Consider the following 18,097-nt stretch of genomic DNA (forward strand, 5'->3'; position numbering starts at 1 on the left):
CATTTGTTTCTTAGAGAATACCACTGTTTTTGATAAATGCATCCCACATAAAAGGAATAAGAAGAACATTTAAATCATGCAAAATTTCTTTCCTTAATAGGGCAAGGATTTTATACTTGTACAGTCAGTATGATTGGGGCAATTTCTTGGGTGATTCACCTAGGCCATTTACTCATGCCTGCCTGCTTTCTGCTCTTTGTATTAGAACACATTTGTGACAAACAATTGGCTGTGAACATTTGTCATGAATACAAGGCACAATGCATGACAGAGGTCAACTCATATGCTGCCTCACAATCTTTGAGCAAAGAGAGATCTGATTTATTGCAGAGGGTTGTCCTTGATTACCTTTGGACTCACTTCCACCAAATCTGGGATCTGCCAAGTCTTTGAAAGTTTCTATTTTTAAATCCCACTATTAAGCAACATAAGGTCACCATTACATTGTACCTTTGTCCTTCAGTCCAACTTAGAAAAGTTTAATGGAAATTAAATAATTCATATCCTGCGTTACATCGTATTTCTGATAATGTTATTTCAAGGTTTCTGTAGAATAAGACCAAAACCAGGATTTACCAGGATGACACAATATAGGAAGCAGTTTCATAACCTCTACACAAGAATGTGTGTGTGCACAACACTGGTCTTTTTATGTCCCCTGATATCAATTTAGGTTCCATCTTTTGTACTGTGCATGTATTCACCTGCAATATGAGCAGGGCTCAGTTGATATGAGATATGTACAAGCAGGCATGGCACATTCTCAACTCAACATGTCTAGCTATATCAGGTATTTCTGCAAAATTATTCTGAACATCTGAACAGGGCTTGGTAATCATGTTTGGCAGAACATAGATATAAAACTCTTAGGACTGGAAATACAAGGCTTCTAACTATGGGGCATGAACATGCACCCAATTCTCTATACATAAAATCATATCATTAGGAGGGATCCCAAAGGATAGCTGCCTTGGGTCCCTGTACTGGGATGAAGGCAAGATATAAATAAATAAAATAATTATTATTATCTAGTCTGGCCCATTGCCATGCAGCAATACACAGCTTAAGCACTTCTGTTTAAAGGCTCCCTCTCAGTGAGTGAGAGTCTGGCACCTTTAAGGCCGTCCATTCCGCTGTCAACTTCTAGCTTTCCATGCATCATATCATGACATAAGAGTCAGCAAGTAATATCAGAATCTTTGGGAGGCAGAAGGCCAGTATGCTTGTACATATTGTGCCCTTACTTTAGTACTATGCATGTTGCACAAATATGCATGTATAAACTGATGGAAATTGTCTGATGGATGTGGAGTATCTCATGACTCCCATTTTCATTATATGACAGACAAGGGGCACTTGTAACAATATTTGAATCTGTAAAAGTGAGCAGGGCAAAGGGATCCTGCACTCAGCACAAATCTTCCCCTTTATACTGGTCTCACAACATTTCCATATTGTGCAGGAGAGTTTGAAAGAAGGATTCTAATAATAGCCCAGTGAATATATTTAGAATCCTCTTTGGGATCCTGATAAATCCTGATAATGCAGGCAAAATTTAAAACAATTTAAAATGTACTTTAATGTAACACCAAGGAAAACACAGTACCTGACTGGTAACAATCTCCTTCCTTATATGTTTTATATCCCACTTTTCCCCTGGGACAGGTCCCATCCTTAACAGTAGTTCAGTTGCCACAAGCCTGCCTGATTTACATGCTATTGTTCTTGCATGTGACAATAAAATAAGTGAAGATTTGCATTCCTGACTAGCAATATTTCCAAACTGCACATCTAACTCTTCAAGGAAAGTTTTATTCCACACACCACAGGTGAAATTCCTACTTTACAATTTGCTTTTGACTGACTAGGGAAACTGAAAAATAAGGATTATATTTTGCTTGGATTAAGATTCAGTTTGCTGTCTCTGTACCTGAGAAAGAGGATATATTATTATATGGAATAAATATTACATTTCTTCCCCAAAGCATAGCTTTGTGAACTGTGCCTTAGTATTGGAAGATAGATCTCTCAATAATTCAGACTCCCTTCCTTCCCTGTCCCATTTCCATCACCTTGGGAGTTATTAAAGAATCAAAACTATCTTAAAACACTTTTTTGAGGAGTGGTTCAGGAGTGGTTTCCAAAGTTTGGGGCTTGAATAAAGCTTCTCTTAGAAGTCTGCTTCACTTCAGGAAGCATCTGAACCAAACTAAAGGGACCAAATTTGACTTGGAGTTGGAGCTTCATCTGAATACAAAATGTGTGTGTGTGTGTATGTGTGTGTGTGCCTTTAAATTATGAATTTTGTATGGTTTTCTTAGGCAAAGAATACTCAGAAGTGGTTTTGCCAATTCTTTCCTCTGAAATATAGCCTAAAGCACCTGATATTTGTTGGTGGTCCCCTATCCAAGTACTAACCAGAGCTGAGCATGCTATTCCGAAAACAGGAAACACAACAGAACAAGCCAATACTTTCTCCAGATGAAATGGATATCCTGAGCACATTTTGTTCACAGGATACTTATGATAATTTCTGTTACTGCTGTGTAAACTCAATTTACACTACAGGGCAGAAGGTTTTGTTTCACTTAGGAGTATCTCTTTCTTCTGTGAAAGCACATCTGAGGCCAAATTCAGAAATATGTGGGAAAACGTGTAGCCTGATTAGAATTAAAAGAGCAAAAACATTCCTTCTCTTTTCTTACTGAACATACTATTTTAGATACATACACACAAAAGGAATGCAATGACAAAAACAAAGCAGTGTAATTTTTAGATTTTCTGTTTCAGAACAGAGCTGTGACAGAGAGGGGGTGAAGCTCTGGAATTTCCTAATGAAAGACTTTCTCTATAGATAAATTTAATAATAATAATAATAATAATAATAATAATAATTTATATTTATATTTCCCACCACTCCCTGTGGATCGAGGCGGGATTACATCAATAAAATAATACAATACAGTATAAAAATATAGTCAATAAAATGTTCACATTAGTACAATAAAATAGCTAGACCATTGTCTAATCATACAATAATCATCCAATCATAGTCCGAAGTGGAGCATTTCATTTTAATAATCTCCTATATAATTTATTACAATAAGATGGCATATGAAAGACCAGCTACATCAGTGCTACAATATTATACACATTTATCTGTCTATAGCCCCAGCTGAAACCAGTGCAGCTTAATTATGAGTACATATGCAAAGGGATTTCCCAGACTAACATGGCTATATTTCTGAATGAGTAGATATGTGTAGATGAGCAGTTATGCAGTGCAAACCTGTCTGTCTCATCTACTCAACTAAACCTGGGGCCAAAACATATGGTCCTATAGGGGTGGCTTGACACCAGCCCTTTGATTACCGGATTGGGGCCTCAGCAACCACACGCTGCAGTCCTGATCAGGCATTTTGCCTGCCCAAAAAGAAGCATCAGAAAGCCCCCCCCCCTTTTTTTTTTTGAACTGGCATAAAGTTGGCCTTTCCACTGTTGTGCTGGCTTTGCGGCACTCTTGCAATGTACAGCATATAAATGCTATGCTGCCTGAGTGCTGCAAAGCTGCCCACCATGTGGGCAGGCAGGTGGTTTCACAGCAGCTTCCTGCTGGCTTGGGGGTGGGCACTCTCTAAAGGACATGCCCTCAATCCGCTGGGAAGCCACCACAAAGGGACCATCTGTTTTGCCCCTAATACACTTAGGGAGGTTTTTCCCCCCAGATATGGGCACATTGTAAAATATGACACACAGGCACAACTTCAGATCTAACGTGGCTGGCACAGTCCAAGTTCTGGTAGCTAATTGCATACTGTGTGGTGTTTAGATAAGTTTTTAATGATCCCTAAAAGAGACTTCCAGGTATATTCAACAATTAGAAGAGTGGGACATGCCATGGATACCTATTCTCTGATCCCCACAAAATGTAGTTTGGGGTGCATATATGAACATGTAGCTCTTAATCTAGTGTCAAAACTTTGCAAGGGTATGGTATTTTTACTTTCTTTTATTATTATTATTATTATTAACCTTTATTTATGAAGCGCTGTAAATTTTTACACATCACAATAGTTTGCAGTTACTCATACATGCTGCTGCTATTATATATTTATATTCTTTGTTAATCATGACATCACAGGTGGAAACAAGGGAAACCAAACCAAGCGCTGAAGGGCAACAAAATCAATCCAAGCTTCTCATTAAAAGGTAAAAGTGTCAATAATCTTTGTCAGGCCTTTTTATCTTGTGGTTTAGCACACTGTGATCCCTAAGGCAACAACTGTTATTGAGATTTTAAAATGATCCTTGATTTCACATCTCCATCAGATTAACTCTTTGACTACTAAACTAAACACTAACATTGTTGCATGAAGTATATAACAAGGACAAATATCTATAGATTTTCTAAATCTATACTCCAAAATCAGAAATCCTCTACAATATAATTCTCATCTCAGTTGTAGCTGTAGTATTGCTTTCTTACACCACTGCCACATATGAGAACAAATCTTTGGCCTCCTTTTATACATTTAAAATTATTTACAGGAATATGTATTTTTCCCCCTATTATCAGAATCGTATCATCTTTAATTCATTTTCTCCCATTTCTATAAATACTCTATTTCTACATATATGATATTAAATTGTATAGTAATTTACAATATACTAAACAGATTCACACACATTCCATTCAAACCTTAACCCAAGAAAACAGAGAAAGGTGATAATGGAATAATAGCTTTTGATAAATGAAATCTGTATACCAGCCAATTAAAGAAGATTAAGTAAAAATAAAGGGGAAAAAAGAGATACCAGGGAAGATATCATGGTATGAGAACAGAGAAGAAATTTAAAGGAAAAAGGGCCTATATCTTCATGTAGAATTTAGCTAAAGTTAATATAAGGGAAAATTAAACACGAAGGTCATATCTCCCAGGGTGACTGGAGATCAGTAATAATCGCTGTAAAGGAAAGGAAGTTTTTGTTTATTGTGTTTGTTTTTATGTATATGTGACCGATGTAAGGTGTAGGTATATGTATATAGTTGTTTTATGTTTTATGTGATATAGTTTGTGTATGAGAAATTTTAAATAAATTAATTAAAAAAAAAAAAAAGAAAAAAAATATTTACCAACAAAAATGATTTCACATTCTGAGCATTTAAGTACAAACTGTTATAAAGACATTTAAGAAGAGTATCAATTTTAATTTATTCCAGTCACTGGGAAAGCATGAGTACTTTTATAGTAAAATGAAACTGGTAATATGTGCATGTGTTAGAGGAGCAACTGAATTGTTGCTGTTCCTGCTGCTGCTGCTGTTGTGTGCCTTCAAGTCATTTCCAATTTATGATGAATCTAAGGCAAACCTACCATGAGGTTTTCTTGGCAAAATTTGTTCAGAGTGGGTTTGCCTTTGCCTTCCTCTGAGGCTGAGAGAGTGTGACTTGCTCAAGGTTACCCCATGGGTTTCTATGACTGAGCAGGGATTCTAATTCTTGATTATAGAGTTGTAGTCCAGCACTCAAAAAACTGGACTACATTATGCTATCATTATGTGCCTTCAAATATTTTCCAACTTATCCATTCCTTTCATAGGGTCTTCTTGTTTATAGGGGCTTTGTCACTGCCTTGCTCTTAGGCTGAAAGGGTGTGATTTGCCCAAGGTTTAGCCAATAGGTTTCCATGCCATAGAAGAGATTACAACTCAGGTCTTCTAGAGTCTTGATCCAATACTTAAATCACTACACTAGGTCTCTTTTACACTAAAGGACAACACCATCAGAATACTATTTATAAGATTTATACCAAGATGCAACTACTGGAATGTTAAGGAGAAATGTTAAGTACATATATTGCTTATATGTATTTTGTAGATTGTACGCCATTGGTAGGTTTTATATTTTTATTGATTTGATTATTTGTATGTAAAGCGCTGTGTACATTTACAGTGCTATAGAAATAAACTATAATAAAAGAGGAACAATACCAACTTCAGCTAGAAGATGGCTGAATGGCCTCAAGGGGCATCATTCAGTGTCATTCTGCCACACCAAGGGAATATTAGGCCCGTTACAAACGGGCAAAAAGTATGTGCTGTGCACGTACTAGGGTTAGAAAGGGGCATCCTTTCTAGACGCCCCTAACCCTAGTACACGCTTGGCGCGTACAAAATAGCGGTGCCCGTTCTACACGGGTGCCGCCATCTTGACGTCACAGACGCCTAGCCTCCGCACATCGCGCGGCAGAAATGACGCCGCCAGTGCACCATTGGCGCTTTGGGGCGCCATTTCCGCAGTGCAAAAAGAAGCCGCTTTTTTTGGCTTCTTTTTGTTGCATCTGGGAATCGCGCGGTTTGGCTGCTGCAGTTCCCGGACACAGCAACCAGTGGTGCCGGCAGACTGCCCTTTTTGGGCAGTCTGTAAAGCGCCTTAGCTGGTATCATTATTTACCCTTGAGTACAAAAGGAGATATGCAAAAAAATTGTTCAAGTTTCTGAGTCTTCTATTTTGTTCACCATGCTGTGGCATTTTCATTCCTTCCCACATAGACCTCCTGACAGAGGTCTGCTCTCTTAAAAATAATTTTATGAATAAAGTTGAGTGTGCCTCTAAATGAGTTCTGTTCACTTTATTACCATCTATTTTCACCCTACTAATCAGCTGCAGTCATATTCTCTTCACAAAATATAACAAAATGTCAATTGGGTTTCTGTTTAATTTATTAACAGAAGATAAGGCCAGGGATGCAAATCTATGGTTATTTCATTTTATGCATGAAAGAATGAATAGTTTCCCTGACAGCTACAATCAAACAGGGCTGTGCATTTTTGATGAGTTTTCACAATTTGAGTAGATTGGTTTTTAGGGAGCAAAAATAATTTGTGCCACCTCAAAATCAACTTTTTCTCTCTGCAAAAACAAGAACAACAACAATAACAACAACAACTTGATTTTGTGAAAAAAATGCTGTTTTATACAGAAAAAATGGTATATATGAGCCAAAAGTAAAATTTTCACACATTTTTTTTTAAAGTTTGAAAAGATCATGCACTGGTGGACAATTTTCTTCATGGTATGTTTAAAATAGCAAGGCACACTTCATTGTCAAGGATGAGGGGGAAATGCAAACATACTTTAATTCCTACTAATCATATGTAATGTTCTTGCAAAATGTAATACAATACACAGGTTGAGTATCTGTTATCTGGAATTCTGAAATCCAAAATACTCAAAAATTCAAAATTGTCCACATAGGTGACTGAGATAGTGATACCTTTGCTTTCTGATAGTTCATTGTACACAAACTTTGCTTCATGCACAAACTTATTAAAATATTATGTATAAAATTACTTTCAGATTATGTGTATAAGGTTATATGAAACAGAAATGAATTTTGTGTTGAAACCTGAGTCCCATCTCTAAGATATCTCATTAACAATATGCAAATATTCCAAAATCTAAAGGACAAAACAAACAAACCTGAAAACCAAAATGCTTCTAGTCCCAAGCATTTCAGATTAGGGAGATTCAACCTGCAATGCAATATGATACACTGTAATGCTAATAGGCTAAGCCAAAACTAGGCCAACAGCAGCTATTCTGAATCCACACTTCTCCCACCATTTGGGTACTACAAATTCCTCAGGACTTCCCCTCCCCCTTTGCTGGCTTAGGTTTGGCACAATATGGCTCCTCTCTCATCCCACTGCAGGATACCAACCATTTTAGCAGGATGCCAATCATCCTTTCATGCACTAAATCTGATTGCTATTAACTGCTGTCAAGTCATCTTCGATTTATGACAACCCTTTGAATGAGACACCTCCAGATCACCCTATCACCAACAGCCTTCTCAGTTCTTGCAGCTTCAAAGCCATGGCTTCCTTGACTGAGTCTATCCATCTATAATATAATCTTCCTGTTTTTCTACCTTCTTCTGCCTTCCTTGCTTTTTTAAATGAGTCATGTCTTATCATAATATGACCAAAGTATGACTGCCTCGGTTTAGTTATCTTGGCTTCTAGGGAATGTTCAGTTTTGATTTGAAGACTCATTTGTCATTTTTATTTGTCATTTCATCAATCCACAGTATTCGTAGAACTCTTCCCCACATTTCGCATGAGTTCATTTTTTTCCTATCAGTTTTCTTCCCTGCACAGGTATCACAACCGCACACAGAAATGGGCAATACAATGGTGTGGATGATTCTAACTTTAGTATGCAATGATATATCTTCACATTTTGGTATCTTGTCTAGTTTCTTCACAATTGCCCTTCCAAGTCCTATTCTTCTTCCAGTTTCTTTGTTACAGTCTCCAGTCTGATTAAAGGCGAGCCTAAGTATGACAAATCTTTAACTATTTTAATGCCTTCAGAGTCTTCTTTAAAATTATGCAACTAATCTGTAGTTATTATTTTTGTTTTCTCAATGTTCAGTTGTAAACCTGCTTTTGCACTTTCTTCAGTAATCATTCCAAACTTTGCTGTTTTCTGCTAGTAGTGGTGTCATCTGCAGATTATAAATTGTTGATGATCCTTCTTACAATTTTAATGCCTCCTTCTTCTATTCTATGTACAGTATATGTTCAGCATTTAAACAGATATGGTGAATAAATACATAAACCACAATGCAATGGTTTACTCTTAGTCTTTCCTGCCATGTGTTTTTATCCCCCCTCTCTCTGTTTGTGTATATGAGTTTTCATTCACAGAAGATAAATGTTTAGACATTTATCAGACATTGCTGTAGTAAAATTGATCCTAAATTGTAATGTTTTCTGATATTACATTAAAACAGAATCTATGTTTTTATCAGCCTCCCACAGACAAATTTTCTTTCAGCTGAGATGTGAATCCATCAAGTATAGTAGGATAGACAATAAATATGATCAGTTTTCAAAAAGTGAAACCCATCCTCCCACACTAAGATGGAAAAAATCCTGTTAAGAAAAAAAGAGAGGGGAAAAACAGGAATGGGACCCAATTTATACAAAGTCTTATAAAAACAGACACTCATTTATTAGGCAACTCCCTTCTTGCAAGAAAACAGCATCTATCTACCAATACATGGACACTTAACTTAATCAACAATCTCCTTCTAGCTGTGGGCTATGAATGGAGAACTACAGAATAAACATACTGATTTATTATACTTGCTACTACTGGGTAGCATTTTATGATAATTGTCCTTTACTGAAATCATTGAAAAGGTTTTCAGAATTTCCCTTCTACTCTTGTATCTTGGTTTACGTCACAAAAGCCCATATAAAGAAAAATAGAATTTTTTCCCCTGCAAAATATATTTGGAAAATTAATAATTTACAGAGCACTTTTAGTATTGTGCTTTTTCATTTATCCTTACCGGGACCTTGTGAGGTCACCATGATTTATTTATGGAACTGAAGCTGACTTTGATGAATTTGGGTCTGAGGTTTATAAAACATTTGTCTAAAGCACCCTGTCACATTCAGACCCCAGAAGGTGTTCACTACACAAAGGATAAGCAATGTTCTCTGTCATTCTGGAATTCCTTTTTCTTACCGGAACCTTTGCATTCACTTCCAGTACCAGTAGAGTTGGGTTCCTTTACCAGACAGCTGGAGATAAAGAAGTCATATTTTGTGTGTGCCCAAGGATAAAGGCAAGATGGCAAACATCTGAATTGTGCTGAATGAGACATGCCTCAGAGCTTAATGAGATGTTAAAGCCTACTTCATCCCAGTGCTGGATTCTTTGGAGTTTTTTAAATTAAATTTTAGGTTTAGATTTAGTTAGGCTGCTTTGAATCCCAGCTTTAGGAAAATTATGGGTTATAAATAAGCAAAAATAATATAATATCACCACATCCTTTCTTGTGGCTACTGCAGATATTGGTCTTCCTCTGATTGGTAGTACTAGGGGTAGACATTTATAACCTAATCTTCAGTGAAACAAAGGATTTGGTGAAAGGCAGTGCTGCCATCAATTAAGTGCTCACAAAGGTAAAGTAATCCAGGAGAAAAATCAGGCACAATTGGTGAGTCCCTAGGGGCACCTTTACAGTAAATTGTGATAGGTTTGAAAACTAATAACTGTTAAATTTTAGAAAATTGGAAATTAATTCATAATCATCTAATAACTGAAATAGTTTAATTAGTTAGGTTATTGTTACTTAAAATGTTGATTAACATGCTAGGATGTTAGGAACACCACGGATTTATAGAGAATAGCCTGGAGGTTTTTACTGTTGACCTAAGATGAAAACATTTTCTAATTGGTTTGTCACTCATCTGCATCTCTCTTTTCTTTTCACCTCTACCAACATGTATACTTCATTTACTTTTTTTATGCATTATTTGTAAGAAGGAAAATGTACTTCAGGTAGAAGACACAGATCTACCAGAACTGCAGTGACAGCTTCAAGGATCAGTCAGTGAATCAAGATGGAAAATTCTTAATCAGAATTTTTTGAGACCCTCTGGACATATGTAAAGCCTTTTTTCCTGAAAACTAAATCGCTGCAACCTTTCTTTTTCCACACTTCAAATCAATAAGTACAGTCTGTAAAGAGGAATGGGAGAACACATATTTTATATGCTAGAGCAACAGGTCTCAAATTTAGTCTGTGTCATCTTCAATTTAAACCATCTAATATCCAACAAACCCACTATTACCTGTACTGAGCTTAACTGTATAATTTTTTTTTTTTTATAATAAAGTTTATTGATTAAAAAGCTCAAATACACACATATACTTTCCCATACAATATATTACATGGAATACAATCCCATTCATACTTCTTTCTTCTTTCTTCTTTCTTCTTTTCGTTCTTCTTCTATCTTTCTTTCTATCTATCTTTCTTCCACTTCTCTTTCAGCTTAACTGTATAATTAAAGGAGGAGGAGGAAAAGGAAGGAGGAGTGGGATGAGCTGGGGGAGCGGTTAAAAAGCAAAATGAGAACAGTGGGGAGAGAGAAAGAGAGAAGCCAAAAAGGAAGGAAATTGGGAGAGGCGAGGAAAATGTTTCACTGAATTATCCAAATGCACAGAACTGTCTGATCAAGATTATGAAAGGATTAATTACTGCCCATCCACCAAAATCCAATCCAATATTATACAAGTAGCCCACAATATAATCAGTAGAAGAGGATAAGCTACTGAAGAGAGAAACATTTTTCTTTCATACAGCCCCATGGGGCATCTGTCCTTCAGACCTAAAAGGACTGACATTCTGAAAGTGCCCAGGCTGCTTGGCATCCTTTGTGTTTAGACAAATGTCTATCCTCATCCCACTGCACTCCATTGCATTCCAAGACTAACATTCCAATACTTCTTTTTTCTTCTTCTTCATGCTATCATTGTTGTTTCTTCTTACTGGGACCCAGTAAGTTCTCATTCTCTTTCTAGCCTACTTAACAACAGAGACATGCAATGCATTTCCTCCAATCTTAATGCAACTTTTCCTAAGCCAGCAGCTCTTCATGCTTTATTGAATGTGGCAAGAGGGAAAGGTCCCTACCTACCCTAACTAATCTGACTGAGGAGCAAAGTGAGATATAAATCAAACCCTGAGTCCCATTCTGACGCTATAAATCAAATAAATAAATAAATAAATAAATAACAAAATTCAATGAATTCTAACAAGTTAATTCACTAAAACATATTTTTTTAACTTCAGTGATAATTAGGCAATCTAGAAGGTGAGGTGAAATCACTAGGAAAAGAAATCTACTGAATTTCTATTACGTCCCCCCCCCCCCCCCATTACACATAAGACTACAACAAGGCAAAGCCAAAGGTGTAGCTTGTGAAACTAAACTAGCATTCTGGAATGGGAACCTTAAAATTTGGTGTGGTCGTCCAACTTTTTAACAGGTTTCTACTGCAGAATTCATTCTCTTTGGTCTTTTCAAAATATTGTAAAAAAGAAATGAAAAATGATTTCATTGTTGTTGTTTTTTAAACAACCATTTAATGGCATTGGCACTTATCTGATAATTTGATCCTAGTTTTCTATTTTTGTACTAACAAAAATATTTTATAACAATAATTTTAAATGTATTTATCAAATTTAGTATTAAGTTTAAGAGTAGTCTGTCTGAAATCAATTTTATGTGCTTCCATAACTAGCAAAAGCACAAACCACCCCTGGATCAGGCAGAAGTAACTGATACTTCCATCAGGCAGAAAATAAAATACTGAGTGCCTTTTGACCAAAGAATTTCCATCAGAACAGAATTCAAATTTAGGGGAAAATACACACACACACACATATACACAACAACAGTACCAGGTTTCAGCTTATCCCTACTCCATGTATTCTTATTTTTTCACAGCTTTGGTTTCCTAATATACAAGCACAAATCACTCTTCTGTCTGGTGTAGGACAGCTTCTGCATGTCCAAAACCTACAACTGTCATGTCAGTGGCAGATATCAAACTGCTCTAGATGATACCATACATTCTAACAACAGTTCTGAGATGACTATTTTAATATTCACTTCTGAGATCCACTACCATATCTCTTTCTTTACTTTCAGGTCAGTATTGAGCAACCAAGACAGTGTTAGCTGATGTACATATAGGACATCTTGACACCAGCAGCTGGTAGAGGCCCTCTCTTCATTCCAACTGTCACTGATCAGGCATCTAAAAGAAATAAGAGTCAACAGTATCTGCTATTTCCTCCCCCACTGCATCCCTTTTCCTTGTGTGCCCTGTCCTACTTATATTATAAGCTCACATGAACTGACAAACTAATGATTTGTAAGCCATTTGGGGAACTTTATTGGCTGAAGTGTGGGGTATAAATGCTCTAAATAAATAAATACAAGAGGATGCTCAAGTGTCCTTGGCCCAACCCATTTCCCAAAATCTGAGTAATTTTGTCACTGGCTTGAAAAAAAAAATTTTTTTTTAATTTTATAAATTGCCAATTTGCAGGATCATAGCTCTAATTTCTGAATTTTGTCAGATTATTGATAGAATCTTGTTGACTAAAAGTGTGCAATTTTCAAGTATTTAACTCAGGACCATCATGAAGTTCCTGTGTCTGAAGATGAAAATGCCTAGGAAATCCATGTGTGTATGATGCAAACATTCAGTAGAAAGGGCAATCATACTCACTTGTGAAGAAGTGGTGTGCCAGCTTTCAGTGTGGAAATTTTCAGACTAAAGATGCAGCAAGTTCTGAGATGACTTCAGCAGTGTCAGCTCCTGAAATTGTTGAATATGTTCATGACCTAATTTGGCAGATCTCAGATTTTGATGAATTTCAGCTTAAATTTTTTGTGACACTAGAGATATCATGGGAACAGACTGGGTTTATAAATCATGAGCAGTTGGCTATGGAGAAGCTGTCAGCTAAGTGGGTGCCCAAATGCTTGAATGCTGACCACAAATGAAATGGATACTGCAAGTTGATTTTGCATCATTTTGAGTGATCTAATGATACTGTTTTCAAATGACTTATCTCTACTGATGAAAAATGCTCACATCACTATGATCTGGAGACTAAACAACAGTCCATGCAGTGACATCACTTGGGTTCTCCACAGCCAAAGAAATTGAAGACTCAAAGGTGAACAGATCAAGGTAACAGGGTTGTGTTGGTTTTTTTTTGGGGGGGGGGGAGGATAAGGAAGGTATTTTGATGGCTGACTATCTTCTCACTTACTGTGCTATTTTAAGGAGGTACTGAATTAAAAATGGCCAGGGAAGCTGTAGAAAGGTGTTCTCTTGTTGCAGGACAATGTACCTGCTCACAGGGCTTTCAAGAGGATGGATATTTTAAAGATGGGGTTTGCATGGGTAGACTATCCACCCGACTCACCAGATCTTGCTCCATCTATTTTCTGTTTTCAGGCATTTAAATGAATTTGAAAGTTAGGAAATTTTTGAATGATTCAAGGGTGATAGCAGCAGCAGAGCAGTATTTCAATGGTCAGACATCAGATATATTTTTGAAAGGTTAAACAAATTAGAGAAATAATGTGCCAAGTGTGTCAAACTTTGTGATGAATATGTGGAAATGGATGTAAGTTTCATGGCTCTAGGTCATTCCCTTCTTGGTAGGACCAAGAACTTTCAAGCATGCCCTCATAGCTTTTTAACTTTCTGCTTGTTTTTCAGTATACCATACAAAACTGGACCTGTTTTGTCTGTATGTTGGTGTATTCCTTTTCAAATGAACTAAATCTTTGGACATGTAACACTGCCTAGTAGTACAGGAAAAATCTACACATTTTTGTAATTATACATCTATACATGCATTATTTAAGTACTGCATCACAAATTCACAACAGCATAAAGCCCATAACTGCAGTCAACTTCAGGTATATGTTTGGAAAGTTCAGGTTAACCTGCTTCATGTTAAAGTGAGAACCATATGAAATTCCTCCTCAACAAAAAGGCTGATGAAGGATATGACATGGTAGAGTTTCAGTTAACTTTAAAATCTGGGACTGGAAGCAGTTGTAAATGTAGCCCATATACAAAACATAACAAATTAAATATCTGATAGGGCCCAAGTTTCCCCAAGGAGTCCCCACCCCACTAATTTTAGAGTAAATATTCCTGGTATAGGAGACTTGCACAACCTCATCCTCATTGTGGTAAACAGCAGCAGCTTTGGAGATTATCACATAGGGAAAAGGATGTCCTTTTCTCATCCTTATCACATGATCACACAACAATTATCAGATGACGTTGTGCTTATCTGGTCATTATCCCATCAATGAAGTGGGATTGTCCTGTCATTTTTCATTAAAGACATTTCTGTTATTCAAAAGTGACAGGACAATTCCACTTCATTGACAGGATAATGACAGGATAAGCATGACGTTTGTGATAATCTTTCACATGATAAGGATGGGAGCAATCCACTTCACTCCCATCCTTTAGCAATAGCAATAACAAGTACATTTCTATATCGCTTATCAGTGCACTTAAGCACTCCGTAAGCGGTTTACAACCGTAAGTTAATTGCCCCCAACAATCTGGGTACTCATTTTAGTGACCGCGGAAGAATGCAAGCCTGAGTCGAGCTTGAGCCCTTTCGCTGGTGTTGAACTCACAACCTTATGGTTTTGAGTGAGTGGCTGCAGTACAGGTATTTAACCACTGCACCACCAGGGCATCCTTTGTCCCCACTATCTGTTAATCTTCATTGTGAGCTGTAATAAGCAATGCCTGGAGTTGTCTGTAATTTTGTTATTCCTGTAGTGTTCTACCGCAGCATTTCTTGTGTTTCAAGTGACCTATAGCAACAGTGGTTAATATGCTGGACTATGACTCTGGAGATCAGGGTTCAAATCCTTACTCAGCAATGAAAACCCATTGGGTGACCTTAGGCAAGGCACATTCTCTCAGCCTCAGAGGATAACAATAGCAACCCCCCCCCCAAAGAAACTTGCCAAGAAAACCCTGTGCTAGTTTCACCTTAGAGTTGTCATAAGTCAGAAATGACTTAGACAAACAACACACACACACACACACACACACACACGCTCATGTTAGACAGTCACCACTAGGGCTTCCAAGTCAGGTCTTGTCCCTTTTCTCCAATTTACAGGGCAGGGGAAGAATCTCAAGGCAAAAGCACTGCCTTGAGATATGTGTGTGTGCGTACATATATGCCCATGCATTTTCCTGATGTTAAATTTGGTATTTTTATCTGAATGGCATATTCTATGCCGCTGTGGTTGATGCATAGGAATCATGCTGAACAGCATCATGTGGGGCTACCCACTGAACATCACCAAGACCAGTCTCCCGTGACATCACAAAGAATCATCAATAGGTCTCAGGTTAGGTCCCAAAATCTTAGGGCCTGGGACAGTTCTGACCCATATAGTACAGATTTAAATGAATGGTTCCTGACTTTCCGAGTAGGAGATGCTGCATAACAGACAATATAGGGGAAAATGGACAAGAATGTTAGTCCATGCGAACATACAAAAGAGAGCTCCAAACTTATTTCAGTTGACCACAAGAATGTCTCATGCTCCAGAAATATGCCACTCTCTTAGAAAAAGGGGTCAGAAGGTTTTTCTTGACTCAGTTGTATGGTGTATTATAAACAGGTTTTCATTTTAGAACTAAAAGGCTAATGAAAGCATATAAATTTCTATCTATTAGTCTTTAGTCATCATTCTGTCTGTATTGAAGCTAAGCAAATGAATATTTTAACTGTGGCATTTAGATTAATTTTATGCTGTAAATTGCCTATATTCGCTTGTGAGATATCTGCAGCTGATCTTTAACAAAAATTAACTGAAATAGAAGGCCACTTCATCTACACCTTTCAAAGTTTACTGGGAAAATATTATTTTACCATTTAGCCTACTTATCTAAATAAGACAGAATAGCTGTGCAAGAAAACATACAATGGCGTTAGAAGAGTCAAATATGACAGTTTGCATAGACAATTCTGGTATCTGATTAAAGAAGTTTATGATACAGCATCAAAATGTTATTTAAAAGAACAAAGCAAGAATCTGAGAAGATACTGTTGTGCACATGGAGAATCCTTTGGACTCAGACTCGTATTATCAGTTTGAACCATATAAAAATGCATACACCAGTATATTCAATCTCTGTCTTTCTGCTGCTCGCTCATGCTAACACACACAATATCATTTATCTGGTGAGGCCCTAATGTTCTCTGGTTGACAATTCGATACCTTTCCCTAAACTGCAAATCCCAGGATTCAACAGGATGTTGCCATGGCAGTTAAAGTGGAATCATAGCTCTATAACTGTGTAGTGTGGATGGGCTTTTTCTTTGTTTAGCCATGCACACTCTCATGGTAGGATATGAACTGAATGAACAAATCAGAGTCAAGAAATATTCCCCAAAAATGTGCCAGTAAAAGTATATTTGTTGTCTTTGTGCCCCTCCCTGAAGCACACTTCTGAGCCCAATCTTTCCTTTTAGTCTTCATAGGACTTTAATGTCTATAAGCACTGGACACCACCCTTCCCCAACGCCATTCCTTGCCATTCGTTTGACTGTCATTCCTCACTGGTCTCTGTTTTACTCACATTTCCTATGCTAGTAATTGTACCAATTACTCCATCTAGGGAATAAACAGATTTAAAATGGGAAAGTGTTGATATATTTTTCTTTTTCTTTTTTCTTTTTCTTTTTTGCCCACCACAAATAACCTTTGTAATACTTTCTGAAATGCTGACATTAACAAAAGTGTGAACAGCTTACTGCCCTCATTTCCCTGATAATCATAAACATGTAAGCATTACATTTGCCTAGCATTACATTTCCCTTCTGTGTTTCAGTCACACACCAAACATTTTCACTCGGAGACTCTTGTGTAATGAAAACCTAGCCAAAAGACTTGAGAAAAGATGCTCATTTCCCTTCCTGCCTCTGGCAAGCAGGAAGAAGTCAAGACTAGCTGGAGAGATATCCTCCGACTATTGCAGATTTATTTTCCATAACAAGAAGCTCCCATTTTCCTGAGGATCCTGTGTTTTAAAGATAAAGATGAAAAGATGCTTCTTTTGTCATAAGAACCTTCATATTTATTTTGTGCTTCCACTGCAAAATAGAATAAGTATAGCCATATTTTATCACCCTTCATTGGAAAAAAAAAGACAGAGGAGGAATGGCCATATACTTTTAAATAACTGGAAAGAATACAAGGGAATAACAGACTAAACTGTGAAAATAACATAGCATAAACATTTTGATTACCCTTAGGAAAGTATCTGACCCACATAGGCTGCTACAAAGATCTGACGGATGCATTTGCAACACCATTGCTCTTCAGGAGCCATTGTCAGCTGACTAGAGGTTTAGTTTGAATAAGAGGTCATTCGAAATTCATCATATGTCAGGTTTCAGCTTTGCTTCATGCGGAAGTGCAAGGAATGCCTAATAGCCTACAAAAGGCAGACAACTCTGCTAAAATATGTGCACACTAGATGCTATGTGGATGGCGACTGGGCTGAAAAGCATTTGCATTCATCACAACTGGCTCTCTGTCAAGGGTATATTGTTCAGGAGACCTGGATGTTCAAATCAGAGAAGCTAATCTGGAGTTTTGCCAGCATAAGTACACAAGTCCATGGTAACTTTACCCAATAAATGGCTCA

At 37.1% G+C, this 18,097-nt stretch overlaps 1 protein-coding gene across 9 annotated transcripts in view; it reads right to left on the minus strand.

The window, feature by feature from the left end:
* DAB1 (DAB adaptor protein 1) overlaps window positions 1-18,097 on the minus strand; it is an 831,182-nt gene that overhangs the window by 492,451 nt on the left and 320,634 nt on the right. Inside the window, exon 1 of one of the 9 annotated variants that reach the window (XM_089515255.1) lies at window positions 13,109-13,195. The exons of the other annotated variants lie outside the window; for them this stretch is intronic. The gene's annotated coding sequence lies outside the window, so the exon portion shown is untranslated. Of the gene's footprint in view, window positions 1-13,108; window positions 13,196-18,097 lie in introns of those variants that run through there. 9 annotated transcript variants of the gene reach the window in all.

Source organism: Sceloporus occidentalis, unplaced genomic scaffold, assembly GCF_023333645.1.
Source record: "Sceloporus occidentalis isolate IW3139 unplaced genomic scaffold, rSceOcc1.0.p SCAF_3, whole genome shotgun sequence".
Classification (NCBI taxonomy): domain Eukaryota; kingdom Metazoa; phylum Chordata; class Lepidosauria; order Squamata; family Phrynosomatidae; genus Sceloporus; species Sceloporus occidentalis.